Source organism: Macaca mulatta, chromosome 10 (assembly GCF_049350105.2).
Source record: "Macaca mulatta isolate MMU2019108-1 chromosome 10, T2T-MMU8v2.0, whole genome shotgun sequence".
Taxonomy (NCBI): domain Eukaryota; kingdom Metazoa; phylum Chordata; class Mammalia; order Primates; family Cercopithecidae; genus Macaca; species Macaca mulatta.
In genome coordinates this window covers 65,217,137-65,236,733 of record NC_133415.1, presented here as the reverse complement: position 1 = coordinate 65,236,733, position 19,597 = coordinate 65,217,137, and the positions used below count along the sequence as shown (strand labels likewise).

At 43.2% G+C, this 19,597-nt stretch overlaps 1 pseudogene; it reads right to left on the bottom strand.

Annotated features, from left to right (window-relative positions):
- Positions 1-9,052: 9,052 nt before the first annotated feature.
- Positions 9,053-17,851, bottom strand: LOC144331501 (putative elongation factor 1-alpha-like 3; annotated as a pseudogene).
- Positions 17,852-19,597: the final 1,746 nt, after the last annotated feature.

Genomic DNA, 19,597 nt, shown 5'->3' with positions numbered 1-19,597 from the left:
ATGTCATGCCACTCTCCTGGCCTGTAAGGTTTCCACTGAGAAGTCTGCTACCAGATGTATTGGAGCTTTTCTGTATATTATTTGTTTCTTTTCTCTTGCTGCTTTTAGGATTCTTTCTTTATCCTTAACCTTTGGAAGTCTGATTATTAAATGTCTTGGGGTAGTCTTATTTGGGTTAAACTGACTTGGAGTTCTATAACCTTCTTGTACTTGAATACTAGCATCTTTCTCTAGGTTTGGGAAGTTCTCTGTTATTATCCCTTTGAATAAACATTCTACCCCAATCTCTCTCTCTACTTCCTTTCTAAGGTCAATAACTCTTAGATTTGCCCTTTTGAGACTATTTTCTAGATTTTGTAGGCATGCTTCATTTAAAAAAATTCTTTCTGCTTGTCTTCTCTGTGTATTCTCAAATAGCCTGTCTTCAAGCTCACTAATTCTTTCTTCTGCTTGATCAATTCTGCTGTTTATAGACTCTGGGCTGGGCCTGGCAGCTCCTGCCTGTAATCCTAGCATTTTGGGAGGCTGGGGCAGGTGGTTTGCTTGAGGCCAGGAGTTTGAGACCAGCCTGGGCAACAAGGGAAAACCCTGCCTCTATAAAACAAACAAACAACGACAAAAAAAATTAGCCCACTGTGGTGCACACCTGTAGTCCCAGCTACTCAGGAGGCTGAGTGGGGAGGATCACTTGAGCCCAGGAGGTCAAGGCTGCAGTAAGCCATGATTGCACCACTGCAATCATGGGTGACAGAGCGAGACCCTGTCTCAAAAGAGAGATAGAGAGAGCCTGGGTGACAGAGCAAGACCCTGTCTCAAAAGAGAGAGAAAGAGACAGGGAGAAGGGGAGAGAGAGAGGGAGGGAGGGAGAGACCGAAAGAGAAAGTGGCTTTGATGCATTCTTCAGTATGTCAATTGCATTTTTCAGCTCCAGAATTTCTGCTTAATTCTTTTAATTATTTCAATTTCTTTGTTCAATGTATCTGATGGGATTCTGAATTCCTCTTCCATGTTATCTTGGATTTCACTGAGCTTCATCAGAACAGCTGTTTGAATTCTCTGAAAGGTCACATATCTCTGTATCTCCAGGATTAATTGTTGGTGTCTTATTTATTTCATTTGGTGAGGTCATGTTTTCCTGGATGGTCTTGATGCTTGTGGATGTTTGTTGGTGGCTAGGCATTAAAGAGTTAGGTATTGATGACAGTTTTTGTGGTCTGGGCTTGCTTTTACCCTTTCTTCCTGAGAAGGCTTTCCAAGTATTCAAAGGGGCTTAGGTGTTGTGATTTAAGTCTTTGGTCACTGCAACCATATCTGCTTTAGGGGCACCCTAAACTCAGTAATGCTGTGGCTCTTGCAGACTCATAGAGGTACTGCCTTGGTCATCTTGGGTAAGATCCAGAATTCTTTGGATTATCAGGCAGAGACTTCTGTTCTTTTCTTTTACTTTCCCCTAAACAAATGAAGTCTCTCCCCTTGTGCTGAGCTGCCTGGAGCTGGGAGTGGGATGACACAAGGACCGCCATGATCACCACAACAGAGTCACAGCCAAAGCCAGCACAGCACTGGGTCTTGCCAAGGCCTGCAGTAACCACTGCCTGGTTACTACCAACGTTCACTTAGGGTCCAAGGGCTGCACAATCAGCAGGTGGCAAATCCAGCCAGGCATGTGTCTCTTAGTTCAGAGCAATGAGTTCCCCAAGCCTGGGAGCCGCCCAGAGATGCTGTCTGGGAGCCGGGGCCTGGAGTGGGGAACCTTAGGAATCTACCTGGTGCTCTGTTCTTCTGTGGCTGAGCTGGCACCAAAGCCCCAAGATAAAGTCCTTCCCACCTTTCTCTTTTCTTTCCTCAAGCAGAGGAGTCTCTTCTTATGGCCATCACTACCACAGCCCATGGTAAATAGTGCCTGGCTATTGCTGATGTTCACTCAAGGCCCAAGGGCTCTCCAGTCAGCATGTGGTGAATGCTGCCAGTCCTGAGACTCTCCCTTCAGGGCAGTGGGCTCCCCTCTGGCCCAGGGCAGGTCCAGAAATTCTGTCTAGGAGCAAAGGCCTGGAATCAGCAGCCCCAGGAACCTGCTTGGTTCTCTACTCCATTGTGGTGGAGCTGCAGGACAAACTCCCCTTTGCTCTTCCCTCCTTTTCTAAGCTGAAATAGACTTTGCTCATAGCTGCCACAGTCAGCAGTATGCTGATTTACACCCGAAGCCAGTATGGCTCTGAGTCTCACCCAAGGCCTGTGGTGAGTACTGCCTGGCTACCACTGCCAATGATTCAGGGTCCAAGGGCTCTTTAGTCAGCAGGTCATAAATCCTGTCAGGATTGGGTCCTTCCCTTGAAGGCCTTTAAGGCCTGGGCTGTGTCTAGAAACGTCATCTGGGAGCTAGGGCCTAGAATGCCTATTGCCCTGTCTACCGTGGCTGAGCTGGTGTCCAAGTTGCAAGACAAAGTCCTCCTCACTCTCCCCTCTCCTCTCCTTAAGCAGAGAGAAGGAATCTCTCTTGGAGTTATCAGCTTCTCTGCCTGGGGTTGAGGGAGGACATGCAAATACTCCCTTAGCTGTTGCCTCCCTAAGTCATGTGCACACCAAGTCCACTGACTCCAAGCCCAGCACAGCATCAAGACTTGCCCAGGAATTGCAGTCCTTGTGGCTTAGACTGCCTTTCAAGTTTATTTAGAACCCAGAGCACTTTAGCCCACAGCAGTGAGGCTTGCTGGAACTCAGGTTTCAACCGCTGGGATGAGCGATTCTCCTCTGGCTAGGGCTGGTCTAAAAGCTCTCTCCATAAATGTTAGCTGATTTCTGCCCAGTGTTGCTTTGCACTGTGACAGGGCACCACTGAGTTTCAATGCAAAGTGCCATAATCACTGCGCTGTCCCTCCTCTTAGAGCACAGATGCTCTCTCTGCACCATGTGGCTATTGCCAGGAGATAGGGGAGGGTTGATAAAAGCAACTCAAGACTGTCTTTCCTACCCTCTTCAGTGCCTCTTTCCTTCATATGATGTTTAAACCAGGTATTGTGATCATTTACCTGATTTTTGCTTTTTATGAAGGTGTCTTTTTGTGTTGATAGTTGTTCAATTTGGTGTTCCTCTGTTGTGTGTGTAAAAAGTAAAGTAGAGCTTCCTCTTCAAAGACTTTCCTCCCCATTTAACTAGGAATAAATAGTAACTTCTCTTAGAAGCAAAATTTATTCAAAGACCTGTGCTAATGTTTTTAAATATCTGCTCGCCAAAAAATGACTTCTTTTAGAAGGACAAACAAAGCAATTAAGTCAAAACATATTAAACAAGTTTGAAGAGGAATTATGAAATAAACAGAGGGGGAAATTGTAAAAAGTAAAATAGAGGGTCCTCTTCAAAGACTTTCCTCCCCATTTCATTAGGAGTAAATGGTAACTTCTCTTAGAAGCAAAATTCATTCAAAGACCTGTGCTAACATTCTTAAACATCTGCTAGCCGTGATAAAGAAATCAATGTACTTTATGTTTTTAGCTCCCACAATTTAGCCTAAATATTTGCCCTGGCATCCTTACACTGGCCCAAGCAAACATTAGGTCATAGTCTGTTCCTCTTCCTTATCTGAAGGTGTTTTTACCTTTCTCAGCATTCCACAAATTACTTCCTCCTTCCTTTATTCTCCTCTGGCTTTGCCTTTTTAAAAAAGTTCTAAGTTGCTAGCCAATTGGGACAAATACAGAATGTGAGGTCCCGTTCCAGCCAATGGAAACCAGACACGGAAGTAGGGTGGACACTTTAAGTTATAAATAACCCTGTCTCCTTTTTCCGGTGTACTCTTGTGGCAAAACTGCTGGTGAGTGTACCCTTTCTGCAGAAAGTAAAAATGGCCTTGATGAGTAAATTAAATTTATGTTCAAGTGCAATTTTGTTACGGCACTGGGGAACAAGCATTTCAAACAGGTGGGGGAACGATCGCTGGAGACTTCTATTTAGCCATCTTGTTCTGCCCCCTCCTTCCAGAAATCTCGGTTTTAACAAGCCTCCAGCTAATAGTAATGTGCCTAAATTTTGAGAGCCACTGCTTTAGTCTATTCCGAACAGGAGAGTGGCAAGCATCACATGTCTGAGTCTACCAGAGGTCTCAATCTAAGCTGCATATTACAGTCACCTGGGGAAGTTTTGAAAATCCTGGTGCCCAGGCTGCACCCAAAACCAGTGAGATTTCTTAGATGTCTCTGATGAGCAGCTGAGGCTGAGAACCAGAGGTGTACTAGCTTTTACATTGTGCCTTCCACCTTACAAAACTCTTTGATCATGCCCTTCTTCCTTAAAACCATAAGGATAATGCACATGGCAATGGTATCTTGCATTTGAAAATGCTCTAGCAGTTGTTACTTTTTTTCTGGAACAGATATGTGCCAGAGAAGATTCTTCACCACTGCACAGATGAGGCCACCTAGAAGGCAACTGACTTGCTCAAGATCAAAGAAAGTGACTGGGCCATGGCTCAAAACTAAGAATCCTGGGGCTCACTAATTTGTTTGTTCATTCATTCATTTATTCAACAGTCTATGTTGGTTACTGTGCTAGTTTCTGGACACATAAGGACAAATGTCACCGAGCCCTGACCAAAGGATTTATAGTCGGCTGAGAAGATGGACGGACAGACAGACATGCAGCCACAACAATGTGGAGAGTACTTCAGGTGGCAACAAGGTCTCCTGAGGTGATCCAGCAAGAATTCCCAAGCTTTTGGTAGAAGGGATAGCTGAGGAGAGTTTCCAGGGAAGCTTGGTTGGTGGTCTGGGACATGTAGGAGATGTCCAGGCAACAGCAGACAGCTTATATCAAGGTGTACCTAGAGAACAAACCTGGAGAAGCAGAGTATCCTGAGAATCTCAAGGAAGGCCTAGTACGCAGACATAATGCCCCATTTAAGACCTTGCAAGCCTTTTTCATCTTAGTCTTATTGTCCGTTAACAGGTTATTCAGTTACAGTGGAGCAGTATCTGAGGGCAATGCCAGCACTCCAGGCCCTGCACCATTTTTGGTGGTGTTCCAGAGAAAATGGGCTTTGGTCTAAGGGTCTTGTCTTCCTTTTCTGGGCCAAGTACAGGGATAGGTTTTGCCTTCTCTGTGGTATAATAAATGGGGTGGAACTCAAGGAAATGGTCAGTGGGGGTTGCTTGGTGCATGAAGTGGGAAACTTTATGCCCCAGAGCTCAGCATTACCAGAACCAGGTCTGGCTTCCATCCTGTGCAAGTTACTAGAGGCCTGACCCTTTCAAGTCATTTGACCTCTGCATCTCTCATATTTGTACGGCAGCCCTGCCTCCCTCATTAGGTTGCTGTGAGGCTTCAAGACAATAAGTCCTGTGAACAGGAACAGTGAGATACCAGCTGCTTCACTGATGCTGTCACAGTGGAGGGAAGCAGGGGGCTGGAAGTGGACGACTGTGCTCGCTATGGCTGTGTTCTCTCCAAACCCTTGACTCCAGATATGGGTTTCACTAGCCATGGGCTGAGGTCAGATCAGGAGTGAGAGAGCATGAGAGGGGCCTGCTGGGACTCCCTGGCTATGCGACTCTATTCAGGTTTTGGTTTTCTTTCTGGCACACATCGATGCAAGTGTTGCTGCTCAACAAGGAAACAGAAATGCCTCGTGGAGCACTCGTGGCAAATAATGTTCTCGTGGCAAATAATTCTCTCCCCACGTTTCCAAATAATGTTCTCGTGGCAAATAATGTTCTCGTGGCAAATAATGTTCTCATGGCAAATAATGTTCTCCCCACATTTCCTACTACTTCCTGAAGAGGGCTGGTTCTGCATGAGGACATGGAAAGAGGAAGCCCTCCCTGCCTAAAGATGGATCCCAGAGGGAGCCAAGCAGTGGCTGTGCTTTGATTGGAGAGTGACGATCCTGGGCATAATCATGATCCCCCCAACTCCAGCACCCATTTGGCTCCACCTAGAGTGGGGTCAATTTCCTTACACAGGCTGCTTCAGATGCCCCTCTCTCCTCAAGGTGATGGTCGCCCATTTTAGCAAACTCACCACTCTGAAAATCAGTCTGTATTAACAAGAATAACAGACTGGATTTTGGCATTTTGGGGTCAACAATATGGAAGAAATTAAAAATAAGGAGAAAAATCTCTGGATATCTAGGAATGTAGGATTACAAACTACTATGATAAATGACTTAAAAGTTTACTTTAAAGCTTTTCATTTGAAAACAATTTCGAACTTGCAGAAAAGTTTCAAGAATAGTACAAAATGTATCCCATGTACTTTATTCAGATTTACCTGTTGCTAACATTTTCCTCCATTTGTTATTTCTTTCCACCCCCTTTGCATATATACATTTTTTCCTGAACCCATTCAAGGATAAATTACCTTCATACTTGAGAGTAATTTACATATTTAATGGTTACTCACCTCTAAATACCTTAATGTGTATTTCCTAAGATTAGGGACCTCTTTTTACTTAACTACTGCATGATTGTCAACTTCAGGAAGTTCTGTTCTGTAATTTATTGTCTATAAGGTGTGTAAGAACAGTAAAGTGTGTGTGTGTATGTGTGTGTGTGTGTGTTTTGTTTTTTTTTTTTTTTTTAGTAAAAGGTTATATGAAGGCATGGGAATGTAAATTTTTGCTGAGGCTTAAAGGATTGTTTTAAGTTAGATAAAGCTTAAGGTTCAAAAAAGTTGTGGAAAAATAGTGAAAATTAAATTTGCAGAAGAGGTTCTCTGTGAGAATATGTTGACTAAATTCAAAAGGGTTATAAGGTTTTTGCTTCTTTAAAATTTCTGAGTCATGATTTTGGCAAAAAAAAAAATAACTTGTGGTCATCTGGAATTCTCAAAATCAAACTTCAGTTTCAAAATTGTCTTCCCCGGCACCTGACTTTTCAAATACTTCAGAAGGCCCCTGAAATGTCCAGAAAAGAGAGGTAAACAGGATGATTTGACATGTTTAGGTACCTGGGACTGCCAAAATGATGCTCAATCTTCTTTAGGTTACATTTTTGTGAATAATACTAATATATATTCTGAAATTTTATAGGATTTCTAAAATTCTAATGTCTAAGTATATGTTACCAATCACAATTATAGTTACGTTAGTTATTGTAAACCACAGAAATAACCAAAGGGCGTACGCCGTATATGACTTTGTAACTTTACTTCATCCTCTTCATTTACATAGGGTGTGCCCCAAGTAGAGGGTATTTAAACTCACAAAAGCTCTGTAACAGGGCCTTTGAGCCCCTGCGCTCAGGCCTGCTCCCACACTGTGGAGTGTACTTTCGTTTTTAATAAAACCCTTCATTCCTTCCTTTCTTTGTTTGTGCGTTGTGTCCAATTCTTTGTTGAAGATGCCAAGAACCTGGACATCCTCCACCATTAACATATTGACTGTTTCTTGCAGCTGGAGTCCATTTCCACTCCAGTTTGCCCTGCACACATGCATATACACACCCTAGCCCTGCACATGATGCTGCTGCCACTGCTGCCACTGCTACTAGTGTTTCATAGATGCTGTGTCCTGTGCTCCATTTCTTTCCTCATCAATTGATTGGCTAATTTAGTGGCTTAAAATACACCATTAATTATTTCTCACATTTCTGTGGGTTGGCAATCTTGGTAGTTTCTCTGCTGGTCTCATCTGGGTACACACACATGACTGTTAACCATCTTATGATTAAGCTGGGCTGAAGAGTCCAAGATGCCCTCACTCACACATCTGGCTGTTTGCAGGACACCTCAGTTCTCTAAATGGCCTCTAATCGTCCGGGAGGCCAGCGTGGGCTTCCTCACAGCATGGCGGTCTCAGGGTTCCAAGAAGTTGAAGATGGAAGCTGCAACAAGGCCTCTTAAGGCCTAGACTCATGAAACCACACACATCACTTCCACGATATTTTATTGGTTAAAATAATAGACAAAGCCAGCTCATATGCAGGGAGGTACAGAAATAAACTCCAAGGGTGAAGTCTTGATGGGAGGGAGAGCAATGCCACATCGTAAAGGGGCATGGACTCATAAGGGGCCATTATGATAATGATCTACCATACCCCATGATCTGGTTAGCAAGAATTAACCAAAACATACCCCAATAGGAAAAAAGCAAGGCTCTCTCAACTACAGCACTGGCATGCCAGCGAGTGATCTTTGGTGGCAAACAACAGAAACAGACTGTAGCCAACTTAAACAGAACAGCCACCCATGAGAAGGGCGTCAGAAAGTTCACAGGCTTGGTGGAGGAGCTTTGCAATGAGACCTCAAAAGCATCAGGAACAGGGCAGCTCTAGGGGTGGGGGGCAGTCTCTGAAGCAGGGATTGATGGACAGTCATTTGAGGGGACTACCATGGGAACCATTTTATTTTTGCTGACTTTGTTATTGTTGTTCTTTGTGTCATTTGGCTCAAGATTCAGATTTCTTGGGGAGCACTGGCCTGACTTGGGACATGTTCCCAGGGCTTCGGTGGGTAAGTGGGCAGAAACTTGATTGATAGGACCACATGGGGTGGCGACAAGGGAGCACCCCAAAGGAGAAGATAGACACTGTGGCAAAAAGTGGAGGAGGTGCCAGGCAGGCAACAATGCCCACTGTCCCCTGATGTCCAACTGGTTCCTGGGGGAGCTCACTTGGCTCTCTGGGGTCTGACAGTGATTTAGGAGTGATCACTTAAATCTAACTCAATGCTTCTGCTTTCACCCAATGAATGAAAACAATCATTAAAAAACGTTGTTCCCTCCTACATGCAAAATGTAATTTTAGGTTAATTTTGTCACCCTGGACCTTTTTGTCCTCATTCCACACTGTTTTCACGGGTCTCAAAATCCTGTGACAGACGTTTGGTCAAATTGATTCTGATTAATAAGAACTGATGTTAAAAACTAATAACTTCAAAAAACTGTCACACACACAAAAACAAATGGTCCACAAAACATTCTCCTTTCCTTCTGGAGGTTTTATGATGCATTTATTGTTCACCAGTCTTGCACTGTTAACTTAAATGTCGAATTGAAACAAACAGTTCTAAGACTGTTTCCACCACTGATTAAGACTTGGGTGGCATGTATTAGGGCTAATATTCATTTGGCCTTCTGAGATTTCTGGGCAGACTTGGTGGCCTAGCCAGCTCCTGCAGGCTTCTTGTCCACTGCTTTAATGACGTCCACAGCAACTGTCTGTATCACATTATCAACAGCAAAGGGACCCGGAAGATGGTCAGAGAAGCTTTCTACACACAGAACCATATCAACGATGGCAGTATCACCCGATTTGAAGAATCTGGGTTCATCTCCCACCTTCCCACCAGAATGGTGACCAACCTTCTCCATCAGCTCAGCAAACTTGCAAGCAATATGAGCCATGTGACAATCCAGCACAGAGGCACAACCAGTATTGATTTGGCCTTGATGGTTCAGGATAATCACCTGAGTGGTAAAGCCAGCTGCTTCCATTGATGGGTCCTTTTTGCTGTCACCAACCAGGTTGCCACAATAAGCATCTTTGACAGACATGTTGTTGACATTGAAGCCCACGTTGTCCCCAGGAAGAGCTCCACTCAAAGCTTAATGGTGCATTTCAGCAGACTTCAGTTGTGATGTTGACTTGAGCAAAGGTGCGGTACCCATTCTAGGCTTGAGAGCACCAGTCTCCATTTGGCCCACAGGGGCAGTATCGATACCACCAATACTGTGGACATTCTTGAGGGGCAGACTCAAGGGTTTGTTAGTTGGACAAGTTGGTGGTAGAATGCAATCCAGAGCTTCCAGCAGTAAGGTTCCACAGGCATGGCCATCTTTACAGGTGACTTTTCATCCCTTGAGCCAAGGCACGTGAGCACCTGGGTGCAGCCTTCTGTCACCATTCCCACTGATAATTGGCACAAACACTTCTGTGTCTGAGCTGTAGCCAATTTCTTAATGTAGGTGCTGACTTCTAATATAGGTGCTGAAAAATGACCTGAGCCATTTTGCACTCCCACCAGCACTGTAGTTCAAGCTGCTTTGTGTTCTTGCCAGCAGCTACTTTGTCAGCATGTTATTGATGTTGGTAAGAGAAACAATGCAATTAAAAAAATGTTTCAATATCATGGTGTGACTTTGGGTGTGGGGCAAAATAGTAACACACCTTTCTATTCCTCTATCACTATTTTTACTATTAAAAAAGCACACTTAATTTCAGCCTAATGCCTCCCATTTGTTGACCCATATAGTCACAAGTGGAGAATTTGGGGAAGTCTACCCCTTGAAATATTGTTTCATTGAAACCAGAGAAATGTCTGAAAATGTATAGACACAGCTTCTCCAATTGTTCCTGTCCTCTCTGCAGGATGTGAGCGCATGGTGGGCAGAGCTGTCCCACCACTGGTCCAGGGTAAATCGCTTCATCTCCCTGGGTTGTCCTATGAATGGGAAGGAGACTACGAATAAAGTGAATCAGATATAGCAGTTCAGCTTCAGGATCAGTCTGGAATTTAGTTGTCATTTTCATGTTGGATTAGGAAGCACATTCAAAGACAAGAGGCATATGGTTAGTAGCTAATTAATGGCCTTGATGGAATTCTTAACAATTCAGGACATTGTGCTGATAAGATGTGCTCTGTGCCCCCTCATCTCTGACTCCCAGAGTCTGCTGCAGAGTTCGATAAGGATTTTAGCCTGCACGCCCATCAGGACCCAACTTGCTGGGGCTGGATCTGATCTCAGAATCCCCAACTTCAGTTTTTCATCTACAGGAAATTTTTCTTGTCTTACCTTCCACGGCAATTATCTCAGCACATGATCCCTGACATCCAGAGAAATCCTTGTTATCAGTGTCAGGGTCTTTTAATAAGAGACTGGGCCCAATTTGTGCTCACTGGTGTGTGAGAAGAAGACAGAGAGCAAGGTGGGTGGAGGGGAGGCAGTAGAGCGGTGGTGAGCTCACTCATTCCAAAGAACCAAATAAATGATTCTGGATAATCCACCCTTTCAGTATTACCTTTTCTCCCCTCTTTGGTGCAGATGGCATGGGACTGTACTGATCAGGTGGTGGGAGCAGGACAAGGACCTGGTGAGCTGCTCAGGCTGAAACATCTCATCCCCTCTGCCTCTTTAAAAGTAAACCTAGGAATTGCATTTACTCTATTGTAATCCATTTTTGAAGCTTCTAAAAATATGAATTTTGTTGCCAAGCCTCAGTGGAAGTAATTCATTTCCCTAACAATCAGGAAGGAATTAAAACAGCATGCAATGGGGCTGGTGAAGTGTGTCCTTGTAAAATATTAGACTCGGCTTGTTGTCTGGTTTTAACTAATAAGCCAAACTATAGGTGTGGATATAACTTATTCCTGAATTCCGTCATGGTCATTTTATTGCATGTTTTCTCATTTGTGTATCTGAATTCTGAAGTGACAGAGACTCAATTTCCCTTTGATTCTCCTCCCCACCCAAGGTTTGACCCAGTGTATCAGTTAGCTTCTGCTATGTAATGAGCCACTCCAAAAGTCAGTAGCTTAGAATGACATACATTTTTTAAAAATAGACTTTATTTTTAGAGAAGTTTTAAGTTCATGGAAAAATAGTGCAGAAAGTAAAAAGAGCTCTTACACATCCTCTACCCCAACACATATGCAGCCTCCCTGACTAACATCCAACACCAAAGTCATACATTTGTTACGATTGATAAACCTACGTTGATACACCAAGATCAACCAAAATCTACAGTTTACCATAGGGCTCACTCTTGGTGTCCTATATTCTATGTGGTTGGGGCAAATGTACAATGACTTGTATTCACCATTATAGTATCATGTAGATTGGTTCACTGCCCTAAAATTCCTCTGCTCTGCCTGTTCATCCTTCCCTCTTTCTAACCCCTGATAACCACTCATGATTTTATTTGTCCCCCAATTTTGTCTCTTACAGAATATCATATATTTGGAATCCTACAGTATGTAGCCTTTTCAGACTGGTTTCTTTCACTTAGTAATATGCAGTTAAGGTTCTTCCATAGCTTGACAGCTCATTTTTTTTTAAGCATTGAATATTCCATTATCTGAATGTACCATGATTTATCCACCTACTGAAGGACATCTTGGTTGCTTCCAGGTTTGGCAATTATGAATAAAGCTGTATTAGTCCATATTTCATGTTGCTGATAAAGAAAGACATACCCAAGACTGGGCAATTTACAAAAGAAAGAGGTTTAACCGGACTTACAGTTCCACATGGCTGGAGAGGCCTCACAATCATGGCGGAAGGCAGGAGGAGCAAGTCACATGTTACATGAATGGTGGCAGGCAAAATAAAAGAGTTTGTGCAGAGAAACTCCCGTTTTTAAAACCATCAGATCTCATGAGACTCATTCACTATCACGAGAACAGCATGGGAAAGACCCATCCCCATGACTCAATAATCTCCTACTGGGTACCTCCCACATGTGAACTAGATGAGATTTGGGTGGGGAAACAGAGTCAAACCATATCATTCCACCCCGACCCCTCCCAAATCTCATATCTTCACATTTCACAACCAATCATGCCTTCCCAACAGTCCCCCAAAGTCTCAACTCATTTCATCATTAACTCAAAAGTCCACAGTTCAACGTCTCACCTGAGACAAGGCAAGTCCCTTCTGCCTATGAACCTGTAAAATCAAAACCAAGTTAGTTACTTCCTAGATACAATGGGGGTACAGGCATTAGGTAAATACAGCCATTCCAAATGGGAGAAATTGGCCAAAACAAAGGGGCTACAGGCCCCATGCAAGTCCAAAATCCAACAGGGCAGTCAAATCTTAAAGTTCCAAAATGATCTCCTTTGACTCCATGTCTCACATCCAGGTCATGCTGAGGTAAGAGGTGAATTTCCATGGTTTTGGATAGCTTTGCCCCTGTGGCTTTGCAGGGTACAGCCTCCCTTCTGGTTGCTTTTATGGACTGGTGCTGAGTGTCTGCATCTTTTCCAGGTGCATGGTGCAAGCTGTTGGTGGATCTACCATTCTGGAATCAGGAGGACGGTGGCCCTCTTCTCACAGTTCCACTAGGCAGTTCCCCAGTGGAGACTCTGTGTGGGAGCCGCCACCCTACATTTCCCTTCCGCACTGCCCTAGCAGAGGTTTTCCATGGGTGCCCCACCCTGTAGCAGACTCCTGAATGGACATCCAGGCATTTCCATACATCTTCTGAAACCTAGGTGGAGGTTCCCAAACCTCAATTCTTGACTTCTCTACACTCACAGGTTCAACACCATGTGGAAGCTGCCAAGGCTTGGGGCTTGCACCCTCTGAAGCCATGGCTGGAGTGGCTGAGAGGCAGGGCACCAAGTCCTTAGGCTGCACACAGAATGGGAACCCTGGGCCTGGCCCAGGAAACCATTTTTTCCTCCTAGGCCTCTGGGCCTTTGCTGGAAGAAGCTGCTGTGAAGACCTCTGACATGCCCTGGAGACATTTTCCCCATTGTCTTGGGGATTAACATTTGGCTCCTCGTTATTAGGCAAATTTCTGGAGCTGGCTTGAATTTTTCCTTAGAAAATGGAATTTTATTTTCTATTGCATTGCCAGACTGCAAATTTCTCAAACTTTTATGCTGTTTCCCTTTTGAAACTGAGTGCCTTTAACAGCACACAAGTCACCTCGTGAATGCTTTGAAATTTCCTCGCCAGATACCCTAAATCATCTCTCTCAAGTTCAAAGTTCCACAAATCTCTAGGGCAGGGGCAAAATGCTGCCAGTCTCTTTTTCTAAAACATAACAAGAATCACCTTTACTCCAGTTCCCAAGAAGTTCCTCATCTCCATCTGGGACCACCTCAGCCTGGTCCTTATTGTTCATATCACTATCAGCAGTTTGGGCAAAGCCATTCAACAGGTCTCTAGGAAGTTCCAAACTTTCCCACATTTTCCTGTCTTCTTCTGAGCCCTCCAAACTGTTCCAACCTCTGCCTGTTACCCAGTTCCAAAGTTACTTCCACATTTTTGAGGATATTTTCAGCAACACCCCACTCTACTGGTACCAATTTACTGTGTTAGTCCATATTTATGCTGCTGATAAAGACATATCCAAGACTGGGCAATTTACAAAATAAAGAGATTTAATTGGATTTACAGTTCCACATGGTTGGGGAGGCCTCACAATCGTGGTAGAAGGCAAGGAGGAGCAAGTCACATCTTATGTGGATGGCAGCAGGCAAAATAAAAGAGCTTGTGCAGAGAAATTCCTGTCCTTTAAAACCATCAGATCTCGTGAGACCCACTCACTATCACAAGAACAGCACGGGAAAGACCCACCCCCATGATTCAATCGTCTCCCACCAGGTCCCTCCCACAACATGTGGGAATTATGGGAGCTACAAGATGAGATTTCTGTGGGGACACAGAACTAAACCATATCAAAAGCTGCTATAAATATCCACGTGCAGGTTTTTGTGTGTACATAAGTTTTCAACTCTTTTGGGTAAGTGCTCAGGAGAAAAATTTCTAGATCTTATAATAATAGTATATTTAGTGTTGTAAGAAACAGCCAAACTGTTTTCCAAAGTAGCTGCACTATTTTGCATTTCCATCTTCAGTAAGTGAGAGTTCCTGTTGCTCCACATCCTCACCAGCATTTGTTGTTGTCAGTGTCTTAGATTTCTGCCATTCTAATAGATGTGTAGTGGTAACACTCATTTTTTACTTTTTAAGATTCTATGGGCTGTTCAAGTGGCCCTCCTCATCTGAACTTCTCAGGTGGGATGCCATGGTCTTGGATGATCTTAATTCTATTACTGGGGATTTGGCTGGAATGGTTGTGGCCTCACTCCATGCGATCTCTCATCCTCCAGCAGGCTAGACCAGGCTTCTTCACATGACGGTGGAAGGGTTCCCTATAGCAAAAGGGTATGTCCAAGTAGAAAGCATTTTTCAAGCTGCTATTTGGCTTGTTTGCTACATGAAAAAAAAATGCAAGTCACATGTCTAGGCCCAAATTGAAGAGAGGGAGAAGAGCTGGATTTTATTTCTTCATAGAAGGATTTGCTCTATTTTCCCCTTCGATAGCAATTGGTGACTGTGATGTCTAATTCAGCGCAGAGATAACCTCTGACATTACATCAAATCACTCTAAATCCCCATCTAAGGGGGCACCCATAACATTAGAGATTACTTGGTGGGTACAACGTATGATACTTAAGTGATGGGTACACTGACAACCCTGACTTCACCACTATGCAGTCCATGCATGTAACAAAATTACACTTGTATCCCATAAATTTATACAAATACAAATTAAAATAGATAAATAAAAACAGCTTCATTAGTTAGTACAGGGAAATATTATAGAAAGGAGATTAATTAATTTTGCTTTTCTATTTATTCAGTTGGTCTTGTTCCAAGGAGACAGTCATCATCCCCCTAAATCCCCAGCTGTAGGAGCTCACAACCTTTGGTCTTAATGTTCCATAAAATAAAAGCAATACATTTACTCTTGCCTGCATTCCTTAACTGCTAAACAAGAAGTTTTTGAGGTTTAAGGGGTGACAATTAATTGTACTTCTTTGCCTTCCATCTTTAGAATCAGTTGAGAAATAGATACAAGCGATGGGAGTTTAACATCAAAATCATACCTCTATTGCTGACAGCATTGGTCCAGAGAATGCAGCTTGGGGTACAGCCAGACGGGGCTCCTGCTTCTTCCCATAAGGACAGACTTGGGGTGCTCCTTGGGAGAAGAGCCTGGGTCTCCAGAGCAGGTCCACTGGCCTGGCCAGACAAAAGGAAAGCTGTTGCTTCTCACCTTCCAGATTATGGCAGTCAAGACAGAGGGATCAGGGAAGGGCTCAGGAACAGGGAGAAAAGGGGCCACTAGGCTGTGTGTGAGTATGGCTCCTTCTCCCACCTCATCACCAGTCAGCTACAGCCCTGCCCTTTCCAGGGGAGGAGTGAGGAGTGAAAGGATGAAAAATTAGATGGAAGTTTTTCCCAAATACTTTCTATTTTGGCTTTTGGGGCAATTTTTCCATAGGCATATTGTGTTAACTTCTTGTTGAAGCAAAAGATGTACACAGAGGAGAGCGCTCAACAAGAGCAGACAACTCAGCACATTTTCACAAATGGAGGACACTTGTGTAACCAGAACCCGGGTCAACAACGGGGCATTACCAGCCCCTACAAGCTGTATGGGTTCTTTTTGTGTCTGACTTCTTTTGCTCAAAATGATGATGGTGAGGTTCACCCATGTTGTGTGTAGATGTGAACTGTTAATTCTCATTCCTGTATAGTATTTCACTCTGTGAATACAATTGCCATTCTACTGTTGATGGGTAAACTGCATCAACAGTAGAGTGGAGTGCTCTGTGAATACATCTAGAAACCGGGTCTAATTTCTAGATTTGACTGATTAAAACATTCTGCTATGTGTCTTTTGTGAAAATATGCAGGTATTTCTGTTAGGCATATTCCTAGAACTATCCTTTAGAACCCAGAGGCTCCACTTACACAGATATATTTATAAAAGATGCTTAGAAATTTTAGACACTAAAAACTGTTTTCCAAAGTGGAACCGTGTGGCACTCCCACTGGCAGCATTATGAAAATTCCACATGCCCACCTCCTTGCCTCCCAATATTTTGAAAAGGGCAGAAGTTCTTGTTCTATAGATAAGTAAAATACCGAGAGAAAGAGAAAATAAGTCCCATTATAATTGAAAAGGGAAAGATTTTCCAAATAATTTTTAAAAAGAAATTTAAAAAATGCATCAATCCATCTTATTTTCTGATGCAGTTCAAAATAAGTTGCAGACAATTATTAATAACAGACAGGGTCTTTTTAGGTGCAATACCTCCTTACAAGCAGAAAGGTGATTTATGATCTAACTTTAGAAGCTTGAGATGCTCTCAAAGTCTCATCCAGCTCTGTGGAGGAAGGATTCTGCAGACAAGATGTTCCCTCCACAGAAATTGTGATAAAGCACCAGTTAGTGACTACAGCAAAGAAGTGGGAGTGTTTAACCTTTTGGGTGCACCAACAATGTGCTCCTTAATTTGAAAATATGGTACCAAGTGTTAGCAAGTAAAGAAGAGTAATTGTTCATCACTCAACTTGACATATCTCCTTTGCAGCAGAGGCAGGAGAAGGGATCCTCTCTGCTCCATTTATTTTGGCTTTCGTCTAACTTCTCTGAGAAAGGACCAGATGCTCTAATGAGCGGTACCGGACACTGAAACTATCTGGAGATCAGGATAAAACATGCTGACAGCTTTCCCCTTGAGAAGCCTACCTTTCCTCCGAGCTCCTTAGAGCATTTTATATGCATTACCCAGCAGCAAGTCTTATTATCCTTTTTTTTGCAAATGGTAGAAAAGTGATGCAGGGAGGCTGAGCTGAAAAAGCTCACTCGAAGATACCAGGGAAGCCAAATGTTCAGCTCAAAATAGAAACTGAGAGCTCTGGGAAACTCAGACAGCCTGAGAGCGTTCTCTCATCTCTGGACACTTCTGTATCTTTTCAGACAATGAGCCTTTCCCTGAAAGAATTTTCCCCCCTAATGACAGGGCTGCCAACTCTCCCTCCAGGATGTTGTAAAAAGGTGACATTTAACGGAGGAAATGGAAACTCTAATTGATTTCTCCTAAAGCAGAAAAATAAGTGGTCTGTATTCCTTCTCTTGGCCAGATGTTTGTAATTGTTCCCTTGGGATTCTACCTTGGGGGAAGCTTTCAGCCTCTTTCAGAGGGAAAACAAAATAGTCCACTTGAATTGGTCTATGTACACACACAAGAATTGTTTCTACTTCACGGTGGAAGATGTGGAGAGCCCATCCAAGAAGACAGTAGTTTCAGGAAGAGAATTCCAGCTCATGTCACTAGCTGACAGCCCCAGAATATCTTGCAGAGATAAATAAGGAGCTTGAGGCGAACCCTCCATTTTTAGATCTGGATATATGGAGGCATGTGCTTATTTGGATCAGTTGTGTTCCTTGCTTTGGATAATGGAATTTTAGCAGAGAAGATGTGAGCAAAGTCTTGAAATGTGCTTGTGTAGGATGTCTTGCCCTCTTGTGTCGCAGTCATCACCATGAGAAGAACATGCCCCAGGGAGTCTGTGGGTCCAAGGAGGATGGACCAGCTGAGCCCAGCCTACATGGACCAACTACTAGCCACTCTGAAAACATGTAAGCAAGAAATAATTGTTTATTATTGTGAGCCACTGAGTGGTGGTCTGTTATGCAGCACATTATGTTATAATGGACAAATATAGGGCTATTAAGAGTAGAATAAGTAGAGGAGGATTCTTAGTCTGCTGTGGACAATGCTTGCAAAAGTGTTTGGCTTAGGGTAGTCACATAGCAAGCACCTGGTAACTATGAGAGAAATGGAGCTCAACAGGTTGATTGTATATGATATAATTTAAAGATTAGAGTGAATCACATTAAATATTCTGAATGTCTGGACCGTCTGTCGATATCTTCCTATTAATTGCCAGTAACTTTTCTCTCTTTTTTTTTCTTTTGAGACAGAGTCTCACTCTGTTGCCCAGGCTGGAGTGCAGTGGCATGATCTCAGCTCACTGCAAGCTCTGCCTCCCGGGTTCACACCATTCTCCTGCCTCAGCCTCCTGAGTAGCTGGGACCACAGGCACCTGCCACCACGCCCGGCTAATTTTTTGTGTGTGTGTGTGTGTTTTTTGTGTGTGTGTTTTTTTTTTTTTTTTTTTTTAAGTAGAGACGGGATTTCACCATGTTAGCCAGGATGGCATCGATCTCCTGAGCTTGTGATCTGCCCGCCTTGGGCTCCCAAAGTGCTGGGATTACAAGCGTGAGCCACTGCACCCAGCCACTTTTCTCTCTTTTTTTGTATCCTTTTCCCATGACTTCTTTACTGTCTCTTCCCCAATCAGTATTTCATTATCTATCTATGACTATCTGTCTGTAACATCCATCTATCTATGACTCAATCCTGGGCTGAACTATATACTCACCACATAGATTCTGCAATTAATATTCTGCTGTATTTGTTTTTTGTATATGTCTATCTACGCTTGTATACATCCATCGATCCATCTTATTTTTTGATGCTTTTCAAATAAGTGGCAGGCATCAGTACTCTTCACCTCTACGGTGAATTTTGACAAATGCGTACAATCATTATCCCTGAAGGTGTCCTTAGGCCCCTTCCTAGTTAAGTCTACCCCCAAACCCCAAGGTGAACACTATTCTGATTTTTTCCCACCATAGATTAGTTTTGCCTGTTTTAGAACTTCATATAAATGAAATTGTACACGGTGTAATCTTTTGTGTTCAGCTTCTTTCATTAGCAAAATATTTTCGAGCACCTGTGTTGTTGTAAGGGTCCTCATTTTAAAACTAATAATTTGACAAGATCTTTGCAAACTGATCTTTACCTTAAAAAGTTGGACTTCTCTGATGTGTACATAAATATAGTAACCACTTTTAAATTAAATAGCCTAAATACAGTAGCCACTTGAACTAAGCTTCTGAAACAGACATCTCTTTCATGTGTCTGTCAGACCTTGTCTTTTTGTTTTCATGCTCCCCACATCCCCCTACCTTGTTTAGCATTGATAGATATTTCAAAACTGCAGAGGAAATTTATCGTATTTGTCTCACGGGCACAGAGCTTTTGATTTACTGTGTTCAGTAAGATGTAGGGG